The sequence below is a fragment of the Hakea prostrata genome, chromosome 3 (genome assembly GCF_041222555.1).
Source record: "Hakea prostrata isolate BN-2017 chromosome 3, UWA_Hpros_2, whole genome shotgun sequence".
NCBI lineage: Eukaryota > Viridiplantae > Streptophyta > Magnoliopsida > Proteales > Proteaceae > Hakea > Hakea prostrata.
This window is the reverse complement of record NC_142602.1, coordinates 65,750,126-65,767,634: the sequence shown is the minus strand read 5'-3', so window position 1 is coordinate 65,767,634 and position 17,509 is coordinate 65,750,126.

Below are 17,509 nucleotides of genomic sequence, written 5' to 3'. Positions count from 1 at the left end.
TATTGCAGGGAAAGTTTGTTTGTTGAAGAGGTCAATTTATGGGTTAAAATAGTCTCCTAGATGCTAGTTTGGATGCCTCCTAAAGGCAATGACTTCTATTGGGTACAAGCAATGCAATGCTGATCATACACTATTTGTTAAGAAGTCAGGTACTAACATCACATTTCTCATTGTTTATGTAGACAATATTGTCATCATAGGGGATGATGGTGAAGAAATTCAAAGGTTGAAGGACTTTCTTGGCAGAGAGTTTAAGATTAAAGATCTAGGAAAGTTACTTACTTCTTAGGGATTGAGGTGGCTCGATCAAAGAAGAATATATTCCTATCCCAAAGAAAGTATGTCCTAGATTTATTATCAGAAGTGGGAATGTTGGGGTGTAAAGTAGTTGATACCCCTGTTGAAGCTAAAGCTAAACTTAAAGAAAAAGAGGGAGAACCAGTGGACAAAGGTGGATAACAAAGGCTGGTAGGGAAGCTTATTTACTTGTCCCACACCAGGCCAGACATCGCTTATGCCATGGGGATAGTGAGCCCATTAATGCATGATCCATATTTAGCTCATATGAAGGCTGTTACTAGAATACTACAGTATTTGAAGGGAACTCCTGGAAAAGGAATACTTTTGTCACCCACTGATAATCTAAGAGTAGAAGCACACTCTGATGTAGACTGGGCTGGATCTTCAGACAAGAAGTCAATTTCAGGTTCTTTGTACCTTTGTCGGAGGTAATCTAGTTACTTGGAGAAGTAAGAAATAGAATGTGGTAGCTTTATCCAGTACCGAAGCTGAATATAAAGCTATGGTTCGTGGAGTTTGTGAGCTCCTATGGTTGAAAGGATTGCTGCAAGACATTGGAGTCCAAGTTCCAAACCCTATGATGTTATATTGTGACAAAAAGATTGCTATTAGTATTGCTAATAATCCGGTGCAACATGATCGAACTAAGCACATTGAAATTGACAGATTTTTTGTTAAAGGAAAGTTGGAACAAAGGTTTATCTGCATGCCTTTTGTGAGGTCTGGAGACCAAGTGGCAGATATTTTCACTAAGGGTTTGAAAGAAAGAGATTTCCTTCCTATTATAGGCAAGTTGGACATGACTAATATCTATGCCTCAACTTGAGGGGGAGTGTTGGATTCTACTAGGAGTTAAATTAGAGTTTGTGTTCACGTAAATTTCTATTTCTTGTTACCTAAGTAAGGGTATTTATGTAATAGTGTTCTTTCTGCTTTATTATAAATAAAGGGCTTGAGGTCACATTGATCAATAAGCCATTCTACCACAATCGACTTTCTCAACACAACTATTTTCTCAAATGATATCTCCAAAGCCTCAAAATGGTTGGACTCCATAGTCACAGTTCGTGTAGGGACACAACTCCCCATGTACCTTGATGTCCTCTCCCGACAGTCTGTCATAGGACTCTGCCGATGGTGAACTCTCTAAGTATATGGGGTCCTCATAATTTGGAATAGAATCTAAGAGAAAATATATAGAGAGGAATGAGTTCCACCGATTTTAGTGAGGTCAACATAATCATACATCGAGCATCAGTCATACACATCGATAAACAAAAAATAAATATATGATGAGACAATGAATGGATATGAAATTATGTTCCTAGATTTTAACAAATGTAGTCTCTATAGCAAATACACATTAAGTTACAACACTAGCCTCCTTTGGGCAATCTCATCACTCTCCCTCACAAACACTCGAGCCATTTTTTTGGGAACTCACGGTAATGGGTTTAGGTCACATCACACTATGGTTGGGGATTAGGCCACCACTCTCTCACCAACACCATTTGGTTTGAGAACTGGCATGTGTCAAAGATACTTCTAGCCTAAATGCAAGGTCAACTAAGTCTTGTGCTTCATATGGTTTGGATACATTCCCTCACGCTTAGTGCCCTTTTAGTCCAATATCTTTCTCCACCTAGGAATGTTATTCATCACGGCACTCAAGTCATCTTTTGGACTACTGTTCCTTAACTTTATGGTCATCCACATATGCTGGGGCGGGTGCCTCCCATGTCTATTCATGACACTCAAGCCGTCTTTTGGATGCCTTATAAGCCCAACCCTAACATATGCAACCCTACCACTGCCATCATGGACCACTCAGTCTTCAATACACTTGCTGAAAGGGTAGTTGTACTCATAAAATTTTATCACCCAATACATTTAGACACCTACTAACCATACACCTAGTGAATCTAAGTGGATGCATAGGCACCAAGGGCAATAACTCACAACCCCAAATTGGTATATACGTATATATAGGTACTACTTTACCACCAAATTTCCAATCACGTCGTATTCACAATCATCATTTAAATGAATTAAATAGTAATATAAACATAGATATCAAATTACCTTTTATTTGTGCAAAGTCTCACGCAATTCATAAGAAGATATTCGACATTTCTAATGATAAGAAATAGAATCAAGTGAAATGCACAATACATGATAATGTATTCCTCACCTATCAATGACAAAATAGACTCAAAGAGTCCAAGAAATCCACAATCAAGGATACTAACAAGTTAAAAGAACCCTAGAAAACATAAAGATTAAATTAGGGTTAAGTCGGAAATCAAACTAGGCATCAAAAGAACCCAACTTGCGCTCCCAAATAGGGGGCGGCAAGTCAAGCTCACCAAGGTTGGTCAACCGCCCCCTGATTTCGACCAAAAAGCCCTATTTCAAGCTCATTCCAAAATCAAAGCAATTGGGGATTTTTGGGACTTCAATGGGACAATAGTATTGTCCCAAAAACACCTTCAAATCATCCCAACTAGTCCCAAATCAAAAATCCCCCATTTGTTAGTGTCACCCACAGGCATTTCAGAGAGAGTCGATCTGTCCTAAATGGGTAGAATTAAACCAACCAACACTCAAAGAGATTGAGAAACACAATGGGGAACAAGAATAAGCATTCAATTGATACTAACTTCCACCATTCCCATCATTATTGCAAACAACCAAATGCCATGAAAGAGTGGTAGAAAATAGGGGTTTCTAGGTCTTCTTACCTCAACACGGGATTATCACTATAATCATCGCTTCGGCACCACTTCACGTGCAAGGATTCCTTCCAACTCCAAGCTCTTCTTCTCTCCCAAGTTCTCAGCCTTTAAAAAGCATTACAATTCATTTATCAGGTTGGAAAACAAAAAAAAATAGGGTTTTGAAATTTGAAAAAAACCCGAAACGCCCCTTTTCTGGGTAGGGGCGGTTAGTCAAACTGATCACCTGCCCCTATAAACCGTCCATATATCATTCACATGCGAATGTCATTTTCTTAGGGCTTCAGAGGGTAGGTTCCTCTAAACATTTATAAATCAATGGTATACTCTACCTTGGCATTGGAGTCCCCTAGCATAGGTTTTTGTGCATGCTAAAATCTTTCGTTATGCCTTCCGAACTTTTTCTCTCCTCTTGAAATCAATTAGGGTGATCGGGTATTTTTCTAGTTCATCAAAGTCAATCGGTTCGATTTTCGAACTTCTAGTCTCAACTTGGATGGTCTAAACTTGCCTTTTACTAGCACTCTGGGTTCGCGGACTTGAAATGATGGGTTATCAGAAAAGGATTTAGGGGATTTTATAAGAATTGTTACCACGCTTAATTTGTTGCAAGTGAAGCCGAAGTTGCTTCGTTTTGGCTGTGCAAGATGTGAAATAGAGTTGTTCAAGCTGCACCCAATCATCGTGAGTAGTGAATCAATAAATGATGGGAGCAGGTATAGATTCAGTAAGGATCCAATGAAACAACACATCAAGAGTTGGTCCTAGCATATCCGTTGTTCATCAAAAACTCCTTTATCCCTACTCACAATTAGACACCCAATACCACAAAACTTTTCTTACCACCATTTCTAACATCCTAATTGAGTCCAAAACTTATAGATTAGCCTCAAAAGACTGAAAGAGGATAAATGCAATGCAACAAGAATACAAAGCCCTTATAGATAAAAATTCTTGAAATTTGGTGCCTTACCGCAAGGATATGAACATTGTAGGATGTAAATGGGCATACAAGATCGAGATAATAAATCAGTTTCGTGGAGAGATATAAGGCATGATTAGTTGCCATGGGATTCAATCAACAAGGAGTGAACTTTCATGAAACATTCAGTCTAGCTATAAAGCCAACCATCATTTGAACAGTGTTAACTATTGGATTCTCAAACCATGGCCAACCACCATTCGAACAGTGTTAACTATTGCATTCTCAAAACCATGGCCAGTGCATCAACCTTGTTGTAAAAAATTTCTTCTTAAATGGCATCTTATCCAAAGATGTTTATATGGAACTAACCAAAGGGGGTTATCTCCAAATCTAAACCAACTCATGTTTGACATCTACAAAAGGCAATTTATGGTTTCAAACAAACACCACAGGCTTGGTTCACAGGTTCAAAACATATCTAAAAGGAGAAAGCCACAAGCAAAGCATGGCCTATACTTCCATGTTTACATGCAAAACCCAAGGTAAAATGACAGTATTACTATTATATGTAGATGATACAATACTAACAAGTACCAATGAAGCTGCAATTCGAAGGAGACTCAAAGCCAATGCAAAGAATTTGTAGTGCAAGATTTGGGGGCAATTGCATTTCTACTTAGATATTGAGGCTACTTGAAATTCAAGTGGTATTTTACTTACCCAAAGTAAATACTCCCTAGATCTACTAAAATATAAAGGTATGGCAACTTTGAAGTGATGCACAATACCAAGCGCATCAATTGGCAATTGGAGAGAGCCTTACAATAGATGACAATCATTGAATTAGATATCTCCTACGTATTAAAACAAGCGTGTCAATTCGCAATGTCCACAAAAGAACATTTACAAGCAGCAAAGCATATATTACTTTATGTCAGGCATACAATTGGCACTAGTGTTCTTTATAGCCAACCTTAATTTGATGATTCCTACATTGATGCAGATTGGGCACGAGGATTCTACATGGTCTTCCAAGATATCAATTTACTAGTGGATCCTACAAGTGTGTCAACTAGTGGATTCTACACTTTTCCCGGTAACAAGTTAATTACTTTCATGGTCTTCCAAGATATCAAGTATGGAAGCTGGGTATAAATCCCTTCCAGTTACAACATCTAAGTTACTATGGCTTGCTTATATTTTGCATGAATTGCAAGTACAACTTCCACGAAAAATATAGATTTATTGCGGTAATTTATGTACAACACAAATGGCTACAAATCCAGTGCTACATGTTTGGAAAAAATATATAGAAGTAAACTATCATTTGTGCGAGACCTTGTCCAAAACAACACCTTAAAAATACACTTTATTCAATCAAAGGATAAATTGCAGATGTATTTACTAAAGGAATAACATCAAAAGTATTCTTCAAGCACATAGACAAACTCGTGCACCAAGAGATGTAGAGTTTAGGGGGTAGGGGACGAGAGACCAAGTCAAAGAACCATAACCCATGGGCTCTTAGCAATTTGAGTTCAATTTGCATAATTTTGAATTTGCAAAATTCTCTTAGCATTATTCTGTTGTAAACAGAGCATTGAATGTGAAATTTCTTTTGAAAATACAACATAGACTTGCACATGGATAAGCAACTATTGCAACTCAAACTCCGTCTTCTCAAGTAGACAAGTTGTCATAGCAGAGTTTTGAATGAAGCACTAATCTAATAATTACATAGTAAAATTAAGTTTTATAATATTGGCTAAAGATTTGTTCCTTCGTCTATCTTCAATGTGAGCTACAAATCCTCTAGAAGGAACAAGATGCCGGTTGCATTGGCCATGCTTCTCAATCCATTTCTTGAGCTGCAAATCCCCAGGAATCGATGGACATCATTTAGTAGATGAATAATGAACCTTCTTCATCTCTGGCGTGGGTAAACTCCAATGGATAGATCTACGTACGGTTCCATTCTCCTTGTCAACTTCGGGAACCTCCATCTCTTATTGAGTTGTTGAGTAGAAAGTAGTGACTGGTTATCACTGAGACAAAAGTCGATTTTTCAAAATATAAATTATTAATTTCTCTATAGAGTATAATATAATATAATCTCCTTTATTCTTTCTAAAAAAGAACATAGGCCATGCGGGAATCTTCATAATCATCAGATTAATATCGCCTTTAATAATGATCCTATTTAACTCCAAAGTAACTTCATTTCTTCTTTCCTAAAACAAAACTATAATTATGAAATTCTTATATCTATCTCTGATGCGTCCAGAAAATGTTAAGCCTCCGGATCTGTGAAGATAATTTGCAAAACAAGGTTAGACGTGGCCCGACCGCTGGGATTGGGAGGCCACCTCTGAAGCTTAAGTCAGTTGCTAAATTGATCACAATGCTTTGGCTAAATGCAAAGTCTAAAATGAATACGAATTGTAGGGAAACGATTCAGATACCTCTGGGGTGAGTAGATCATCTGTTTATATAGATTTTATCTCCAATTCTCGACCATTGAGTTGATTCTCGATCTCTTTAGAGGACCATCCGACCATAGGGTTTTGCCCTAGATATTCGGGGGTGTAGGTAGTTACCAATCTGCGCACGGTTCCCTCTCCGCCTTGACGGTAGGTGCTTCCTACAAGTTAGCTCCATCTACCACAAGATTCAGGAGGCCATTCATGACGGATAGCTAGAATGCGGCGCCCACTCGATCGTTTCGATTAGGTTAAAGTGGGTCCTGATCGTGATCCAACCAGTAGGTTCAGTGCAATTTTCCTCGTATTATTTGCCTCGTAGATGAGCGTTTGGGCAACGTCCTGGAATGCTTGGTCTGGTTTTGCCTTGTTTACCGAACATGAGTGAGGACGAGAAGTCTTTTCATGTAAAGATATCTTCGCATTTAATGCTCCTGACATCTATTTCCTGCAAGGTGCCATCGGGCCGTTCTAACGCCTCGCTCCTTGTGGATAGTGCACCACGTGGCAATCGAGGAGGTGCGGACATTGCGTCTTGTCGTTCGAACTGTCGTGTCTCAGGCTTTTATCATCATGGCTAAGATTTTCAAACCGTCTTTGATTATGGACCGTTGATGATCTTTCATCTGAGTCATTTGTTCATTCTACTTGAACCGATGCACCATCTCGCCCGTTAATCAAATTCAATCCAGTGTGTTCATTTGAATTTTAAATCTATAAAAGCCTCTTCTTGCCTCATTTCCTCTTTTCACTTCTTTGCTCTCCTACTTCAGAAAGCACTTTTGCATTCAAGTTCTTTAGCTTGTGCTCTTACAAGTTTCCAGTTTCGGCCTGTGCAATTCAAGCTTCGTTCTTCTAGTTTTCCCGAGATCATAAGTAAGTTTTCTCTCCTTACTTTTGTTACATCTTTTTTGTTCTCTCTTTTGCCTTCGAACAATCTACTCTGCCTCTGCCAGTCTTTTTCATTTTCCACTCCAAACCCCCTTTGTCCATTACTTTCTCTCAGAAAATGGGTAGTGGTAAGACTTCGAAGGATGATTCCATTGATCGTATGATTGAGGGTGAGGAATCTGCCAAACCGAGAACCCCTACGGCTTCTGTTGAACTTTTCGGTGATCGGGACCATAGGGTGACCGAACACTGGTTACAACTTGCCCTTGCTAGCCCTAGAGATCCATCTGGCAATGCCCCCAAATCCAAAGGACTCCCTCAAAGAAGAGGAAAGCTCCAAAGAAAACAATGGCGGAGAGTTCCTGACCATCAAAAAGACCTTCCACTAGCCCCTCAGACTATGTTTCTGAGGTTCGTCCAAGAGACCTCAAGGGTCTTTATACTGATTATTCAATTCCGCATTCTTGTGTTCTTCGTGCCTCGGATTCGGATGAGAGGGTGAACTCCAATCCTCTAAGGGAGTTTTCCATTTACCTCGATTCCTTCAAGAGTGGGGTTTGACTTCCTTTCTACTCTCCTATTATCGCCGAAATTCTTGACCATTGGGATATTTGTAATATCCAGCCCTATTCTAACCTTGACCCTGACCCGGATCCACTGTTGTATTCAGGTCCGAAGACCCGAAGCGGTGGAAGAAGAGATTTATGGACCATTCTGATTGATGATCATGATTCGGAGACCGAGCCCATGGACAATGACAATGATACCCCTTGCTGAAATGCATTGTCAGTGTTTAAGGAAAGTCTGCGCATCGGAGAAGATTAATATGGTTGATGTACCAAATGACCTCCTATGCACAATCCAAAGGTATTCCCCGAAACTAGACTTCTTGATTGAATTGTGGAAGAAAACCTCACTCAATTTGACCTTGTATAGCTTTTCAAATCCCTACTTGAAGTTGCTGTTCTAAACCTGAGTTTTCTGCTGAAAATATTTTGGTCGATACCATCGACCAAGGACCATCGACCAAAATATCCTAGTCTGCCAAGTTAATGATTCCATGGAATATTCCTTTTCTATTTAATATGACTCGAGCCTTGAGCCTTTTGCAATCATTTTCTCACCTGGGAACGTGGGGAGAGCTTCCCAAAGCAGCTCCTTGGTTAGTGTGAAGGGTATCTCATCAAAGACACTTAGTTTATCATTGATTCTTGTCTTCATCTTCCACACTAAGGTATGACTCCTCATTCCACTCTCTACCCTACCATTTTCTACTCTTTTCTATTGTCACGTTGCTGATGGGACATTTGGAATGGTGCTGCAACCTTGCAACCACCACTCCAAGTGTCTACTCATGTTCAATCCATGATTTCCTTAGCTATTCATTGATGCTATGCTTCTATCTCATGCCTAGCATATGTATTCCATGATTTACCTATTAACATCATGCCATTTGATATCAAACTGAGCTATAGAGTGTATTATGTTCATGTTTAACATTGCCATATGATTCCAATCGAATTTCTATTAGTTCATCTAACTATTGCATGCTATTCCTCATCAATGCAATCAATTCCAACTCATGCCATGATGTTTATCACTTGAACTTGATAGCTCAAATTGGGGCTTTTTAATTAGACCATTGGATTGGGTTAATTCCTTGATTTATAGTGTCCTACTACTATTGTTCAGTATGCCTCCAAGTTTTAGATTGATCCGAACACCGGAAGACTCATTTCGGACCAAAATCCCCAAAATCCACTATTCTGCCCCAAAGACAATTTTGGTCGATACCATCGACCAAAGTTGCTGACAGCAACCTTGGTTAGTTTTGACCCAAATGACATCCGATCTTCCCGACTTCTTTTCTAACTTATTATTGATGTTTGTTTAGGGCCTTAACAATTCTATTGGACTATTCTTGGTATTCTCAATTCATCATCAATTCATCCAAGGTAAGGATGGTTATATCCATAAACATATAAGTCATCAAATATTGAACTGTGCTTTATTTAAAGAATGAAATCCCTAAATTTCCTTAAATCATTATGAGACTGTTACATATGTGTTAGAACAGTAGCATTTAAATCTTTATACTCTTGTTGTGTTACTTTATCATTTTGATTTGCTTATGATTATAATGATTCGTTTCAATATCATGATTTGATTACTATTATGAATATGCATTGGATGCATGAGAAATGATGAGATTGGATGTGTAATTGCTTACGTATGACTTGGGATTTGGGGAGTTTCCTACTGACACTTCTGTCCTTGGGCATCGGAGGGAATAATATGGGATGTTCTCCGATGGTGCCTATCGACACTCTCCCGAGTTATTGGATGACATACATAGGATTGTCTAGTTGTGTGGCTAGGTTCATCCTTGTCGTGTCAGACCCGAATCGGAAGGGCATTGAGACCGAACAACCCGTGGTAGTGTATGGTTGGATGGGCGCTCTAGGCCGGTAGCCAATCCGGTAGGGGACATAAACCATGCTACGGATACCTGAAAGGGGCCATTTATTGGTAGAGTTGCATATGGATAGACTTGGGTTCATGGGTGCTCAAGACCGGTAACCAATCCGTGAGAGGACGTGAGAGCTTCCCGTTTACTATATGTGGATGACCAATAGGGTTGATGAGTCCGAAATCCGGGATTTCGCTGACTCTAGTGTGAAGCATACCGGAAAGGATCGCCAGGGGCGAGGAATGGACGTATCTGAATCTGACTTGACCGACTGAGTAGATGACTTGCATTGGGCTAGGCTTTACTGTGACATGCGCCAGTACTTGACCAAATGGTGATGTGAGAGAGTGGTGACCGATCCCCTTACCACGGCTTTTTGATGACTTAACGATCTTCCCTGGGCATTCCCAAGATATGGAAATGGGAGAGTGACTGACGACCCAGAGAAGTACAGTGCTATGACTTAAAGCATGTCTACCCTAGAGACCAGCATTCATAGAGTTAGGCTCATATCTGCATCATATGTTCCATATCGCATTGCATTATTATATGTTCTGAATGTGTATGATTTCTAATTATGGAATAACTTCCTTGCTAAGTTCTTCGAACTCATTCCTTTTTGTGCAAATGTTTTAGATTACATTCCAGGTACCGAAGATTACGATGGCACCTCCTATGAGGCGGACTATGATTCCACATACTACCCTCCGGGTAGTGGCGTCGGTGAGGATCCGTATATTGGAGCCGAGGAGGATTACTATCCGCACCAGGGTTGGCCCCACAGTTGAGCGGGAGCGGCAGCGTTGGGTTTACTTCATCCGTACTGTTGAGGAGACTACCATTGGTATAGAAGAAACCCTAGCATAGTGCCCCATTCCCTTGGTGTATTTGTGGAACCTTGGATCTTGTAATTAACTTATTTTTGAATTACTCTGGTGACACTTGGGTATGTAACTAACTTGATTTACTTCTTTTCCGCTGCTCTGAGAGGGTGGCTACCACACCTTCTCACCCTTTATGATTTTGATCACACTCTATTATTATCTATATTCCGCACTCTGATTTAGTTAATCTTATCTTATTCATGATACTTAGTATTAGCTGTTTTTACCATTGATTATTACTGTTCATGATTGTGTTACCGTGTATGTGGAAGGCATGGACCTCAGATCATTGATCCTTGGACTGTAGATCACATCCCGGGTATTCCAAATGGGGTACCGGCTGGGTGGATGTGACAATATTTGTCCTGGTATGCTCCTCCCGAACAAATGGAGGCATATCATTGGTTACCTGGGGCTCTACCACGAACTCGGGTTAACCGCCTCCTTAGGCATTTTTTGTCATTTCTATACCCTAAGTAAGTCGAATCCTCCCGGGTGGGTATTCTTTTCCAAGTGCCCGAAGACCGACTTAAAATGGCAAGGGGGAATCGCTGAAGGTACCTATTCTTCCAATAATAAAGGTTGGCGGGAAAAGTTTGTTTTTTGTAGGGCTCCCAAATCCAATATGAAATTCCTGATGGGATGGAGCACTCCAGACTCTTTCACTTAGATAAATCATCCTTCTTTTCTTTCCGACTGTGAAAAAGAAGTGGTTCGGGCCATCAAAACCATCTCCTGGCATACGAAAATCCATGGGTATGCCATGGAATACAAAGCAATTCTCTACTATTGGGGCCTGAGCCATGGTGAGTGCCCAAAGCTTTAATTTTCTTTGTTGCCTATTTCCTTATTGCACTTATAATAATCCTTATCTTCCATTGATCTTGTAGTGCCTCCCAAATTTAATCGTAATGCCGTCAGATCACTGTCTCAATAGAGTTTTTCCACTACTAAGGAGAGAGTTCCCTGAAAGGGAAAAAATAGGGGCTCTCCCAAGAGTGCTCCTTCCTTGAAGGGGGCTTCATCTGCTGTTGCCCCTAAGGGGGTAACTCCTTCTCCGAAGGGGCTTCTGAGGACGAGACTGTGAAACCCAGCCCTAACCTTGACCCGGAAACCTTGTTATTTGTAGGTCCGATGACCCGAAGTAAAGTAAGAAGTCAGCTTTGGGCCATCCCAGTAGAGGACTTGGTGTCTGGCTTTGATTCCATGAAGGTTGATGATGAGGTTCTATTTATGGAAACAGAATCCTGATGAAGATCTAATTAGTTGATGGACTTGGAGTGCTCTCTATCTTGGTTTGAAGGCATTTCTACCTACTAGGTAAGTCACTTGACTTGTGTACAAAACCCCTTTAGGTTTGGATTTGATCTGGGCCTTCAATTCCCTGTTTTGGCCTTCTTGCATGCATTGGTCGAGCTGGGCCAATCGACCAATCCACTCAACCAATGGGTCTTGTCTTTGGCAATTAGGTTGATTCTTGCTCTATTTAAGTCTAACCTCGAGTCCACTTCGTATTTGCTGCCTCCAAACCCTCTGGAACGAACCAAAGACCTCTGCAAGTCATCTCTCTTGCATCCTTGGAGTTTTCTTAGCGGATCTTCGTCGGAACTCTTCTTTTTGCATCAAAAGGTATGTCTACTCTCTCTTCTTCTCCTCCATCTTTGTTTTTCTTTCCTTTTTGAGTTGAGACAGTAGAAGAGATGCTGCATCCTCTGTTGCAAACATCTCTCGAACATGTTCTCATGATCATCCTAAGGATTTAAGGCTAGAACAATGATCTTAACCATGATCATTGCAAGCTTTTGAAGGATTCATGATCAAACCATGATTTAATCTCTGTTAATTTCCTAATCTGAATTCTGATCTCTTTGGATCTTCTTTCATTGATCATGTTAGTGGTTAATGGTTGTGTTTTCTTTCTATGATCCATAATCCATAGAATTCTAGTTGTTCTCTTCTACCTTGCTATGTGTTCTTCATGATGCATGATAGTACATATATGGTAGGTTTTATTTCCTTATTTAGATTTATGCTTCTAAGCCTTATTCCATGAAGACCTATGCATGTTTTCATGTTTTCATTACCAAAAGCAATGATCCATCCTCCTATAGTTCTTGTCTTTGTTTTCTATTTCAAAATTCATCAAGATCCATGTTTGATTTATTTATGGTAACTTTTTGTTTCCTAATTTGGATCTTGATACCTTGATTTGATTAGTGTTTTGAGGTCCCCTATATGTTAGAATACTACTGATGTAGTCTACCCCTTGATTAGTACCCTTTTGAACCACCAAATTCGGATTTCATATCTCAAAACTCTGATTTTCTAAGCTATCATCTTCGCATTGGTCGACTGATTGGTCGACTGGACCACTCGACCAATCCACTCGACCAATGAGTACAGCAACTCCTCAGAATTGGTCTATTTCGGATGTTTTGGTATATATTCTGTTAGGGATCTTTCCTAATATGTTGTATATACTTGTTTAGGACCTTCTTCTCAAGTTTGCCAAGATCTTACTTGATTTCTTTGGATTCTTTACGAGTTATAAAAGGTAAGGATGGTTATTTCCTTAATTACATAGATAGCATGAATCTAGTTTCTATATTTGAATATCATTAATATGTTTCCTAAATTAGATTCTTACAATGATATTCTACTGTTGCATAACTTTGATTACAGTAGCATTACTTATTCATATTGAATTGATTCATGTATGATTTACTTACCAATGTTATACAAGTGATTGTTATATCGATTTCTTTCCATATATGGAGTTACCATATATGTGATGATATGAATTGATGCATGTGTATGCTTACGTATGGTTTGGAAAGGAGAGGTGTCCTTTTGACACTTCTGTCCTTGGACTACTACGGGAATATTATGGGATATTTCCGGAGATGCCCTCTGGACACCTTCCTAAACTGTTGGATGACATATATAGGATTGTCTAGTAGTGTTTGGCTAGGATGTCCTGTTATGTCAGACCCTAATCGGAGGGGTATTGAGACCGAACGACCCGTGGTAGCAATGGGGATTCGTGGGCGCTCAAGACCGGTAACCAACCCGTGAGAGGACAGGAATCACATTGTGGGGGCCATTTGTTGGTAGGGTTGCATATGGTTAGACTTGGGCTCACGGGCGCTTAAGACCGGTAACCAACCCGTGAGAGGACGTGAGAGCTTCCCGTTTACCATATGTGGATAACCAATAGGGTTGATGAGTCCGTAGTCCGAGTTGGTCGGTGCCATAGGATACGCTGACTCTAGTGTGAAGGATACCGGAAAGGATCGTCAGGGACGAGGAATGGAAGTATCTCGGATCCGACTTGATGTAACCAAGTAGAAGACTTGCATTTGGCTAGGTATTACCCCCGACATGCGCCAGTACTTATACCAAATGGTTGTGAGAGAGTGTGTTGACTTAACCCCCGCCAAGGTTTGTCCCGAGGGATGAAGGACCCATTACCAATCGGCTGCTCAAGACCGGTGAAATGATCCGTGAGAGAATCCAAGATATCTTAAATGGTTGAGGATGTGAGTGGACTTTCCTAAAGAAGTACGGTGCTATGACTTAAAGCATGTCTGCCAATAGAGACCAGCATACTTAGAGTTAGATTCATTCATTCATTATTTGTCTCATATCATATTGCATTTATGATTGTTCTGGAATCCTGCCATTTATGTTATTATGGATTTTAACTGCCTTACTGAGTTTCTTTGAAACTCATTCCTTTATTGTACAATGTTGTTAGACTATCCTGCAGGTACGGAATACTATGACGGTCCCTATGAGGAAGCGCAAGGCGAAGAGACATATCTCCAGGAAGGTGATTGCGGTTACCACAATTACTCTGAAGATCCCACGGGTGGTTATGCTCCGTACGATGCTTAGTCCGACCATTGAGTGGAAGCGTCCTTGTGCTATCTATGAGATCTACACCTACAAGGATGTCGTCTACAAAGTGGAGAATAATTTAGTTACCCAATGTACTTGCTACTGGGATTAGCTTTTATCTAGTTTATTCTTTAGAGCTACTTTTCCGCTGGATGTAAAGTGGGATTTTTGCTTCACTTTACTTATCTGTTTGACACTCTGATTATATCTATTATTCCGTTTCGTTTATGATTCATTCTTTCATTATTGGATCTATGATTTATCTTCCGCACTCTTGTTATGGTTGTTCATGATTATGTTATTGTTTATGTGGGAGGTTGATCACTCGATACCTGATCTTCGGGCTGTGGATCACACTCTCGGGTATGCCAGATAGGGTACCGGCTGGGAGGGCGTGACAGAGACTGAATCATGCTGCCAAAGGAAAAGAGACGGTGTAGGTCGAGGAGTCCACCCGTGATGATGTTGCTTTCGTCAAGAGGAGACGGGAGGTGACCGATGAAGCTGCTTCTAAAAGAAGCAAGGTTGAGGGGGCCATTTACGCTCCCAAATGGAAAGTAAATCTTCTTGACCCGATTCTCATGGACACAGATGCGTCCATTGATTGGGCTGTCAATGCTTGGGCGGCGAGCGATGGTAAAACTTTGAACGCAGTGTCTGACAATGAGTTGGTGAGTTCAAACAGTCGGTACGTCCCGAATATCCGTATTTTCTTTTGGTTGAACTTGCTATACTTTATTGACTCGTTCTTGAATGCTTATTTGCTGCAGAGTTCTTGTCGAAAACTTCCATTGCGAGATGGAAGCAAATTTGAGGATTGGTTGGCTGAGCGCTCGGGCTAAACGCAATGATGATATCGCTGAGACAAGGCTAGGGGAGGTCTCAAAGCTGAAAGAGGAGACTGCTCGACTGTGTTGGGGAACTTGTGGTGGCCAAATCCCGGATGGAGGAGATGGATAGGGAGCTAGGAGAGCTGAGAAAAATTGTCTCGACCTCTGAATCCAAAATTGAGGACCTTATTCGGGAGATGCAAGAGCTGGAAGAAAGACTAAGTGCTGCTGTGGCTCCAGAGCGTCCCGAAGATCTAAAACCGGAGGTTCAAAAAGCCTGTGTCCATAAATATCTGAACAGCCAGCCGTTCGACGATCTGCTCAACTATAACGTGGTATCTTATCAAGCTAGAGTCAATGATGTCTGGAAAAGTATTTTGTCAGTGAATCCTAATTTCCCGATCAAAGAGGACAAAGATCTTATCTACAAAGAGATCTTTGAGGGTTTGCCGCAACCTATCTCGAGTTGGGTTGTGGAGAAGAACAATCCGCCGCCTGCTAATCCGTCCGTTGAAGGATATTTAAGTGATGAGCCTGCAATGTCTCCCAAACGGGAAGGTGTGGCGGAAAATAATGCTCAGCCAAACATCCAGCAGAAAGCTCCCGAAGATCAAACTTCTGAAGCCGTAGTTGACCAAGTCCTTGATCCTCTCGCAGATTTGTAGATTTTTGTTGTTGTTGTTGTTGGCCCTCCCCTTTTGGGTCTTTGATCTTAATGGAATCTTTTTTCTTCTGACAACGCTTGTTCTAATCGAATTATTCAGAAGCTTTTGGGGTCCTCATTCGGGCACGCACCTTCTTAAGGTTCGATCACCAAAGCCGAAGCCTTTTGAATTGGTTGTGTTGCCAAGTTATACCCTAGCCCCTCATTCAAAAGATAATAGGCTTTAGAATATTTTGAGATGGCTTGCATTCCACAATTTGTCAAACTTGGGTAATTCTTCTTCCAATGTGCTCCCGAACCATCTATGTTGACTGTTGCCTATGGTCCTCATGAAGGAAACTAAATTCGGCCTTCAGGTGTTAGAGTGATTCGGGGCTTGGCCCCGTTAATGTGGTGAGAATTGGAGTTTGGGAAACTTTTGCTCTTCGTAGATCTTCGCGCTCTCGAACCCTTTCCCGAAGAGTGAGTTTTCTCGTTCCATAGGCGTATCGCTTCGGTCATCTTGCGGTTTTTAATCCCGAACCTTAGCTTTTCCTAACGGCTCACTTGGATAATCCTTGTTGGGAAGTGCCAATGTTGCCTCATCTTAATGCTTTGATTGACGGCTCACTTCCCAAGTCTGCTGCTTTAGTAATTGGCGCCGAAATCTCCACGTGGGTGGATTTGATAGGTTCACACCCTTTTTCGAAATTTGAAAGGTCACTCATTGACCACTGTTGATCTTGTAGCATTCGAATCGTCATAATTTTCTACCCTTGATTTGTTGGGTGCGAACCTCTTCATGCTTCCCTTCAATCTATTTAAGCCATCCCTCGCTTCTTCTTTGCTCATTTCTTCACTTTGGAATTTTCATCCGCACGAGGTTGATAAGCTTCTCTATCTCAGAGATTGGAATCTGGAAGGGAACTGTAGAAGAACTGTTCCTCGCCAGTTGAACAAGTAAGTGTTGTTGCTGCTTTTGAAGTTCTGTAGCCCTTCTTCCTCTGCCTGCTTTTGTTATTTTCATAAATAGGGTTTCAAACTCCATTAACCCTCTTGGGTTCCTTAGGATTTAAGTATCTTCTTGCCTAGTTAACTTCTTTTGATATTGAACTTGGCTGACATTTTTACTTCTGTTGCAGTGTCTTCAAAACATTCTCCTTCTTAGGCAACAACCTCTTTTGGGTCAAAGAGGACCTCACAATCTGGCGAAGAGATTTACAGGCCTTCTTGGAAGTTGAGAAGGTCTGATCGCGCGATGGACAACTTTGACAGAGCACTGGAATGGTGCACTCTCGTAGGATGCATTCCCGATCTTTCCAGGGTTCAGGCAGAGTCTTCGGCGAAGGATTGGGAGATTGGGCGACTTCGAGAAAGACTTTGGGAGGAGGTCAAGGTAAGGAATATTGAGATTGAACATCTTTCCCAGGATCTGGATGTTGCTAAGGAGA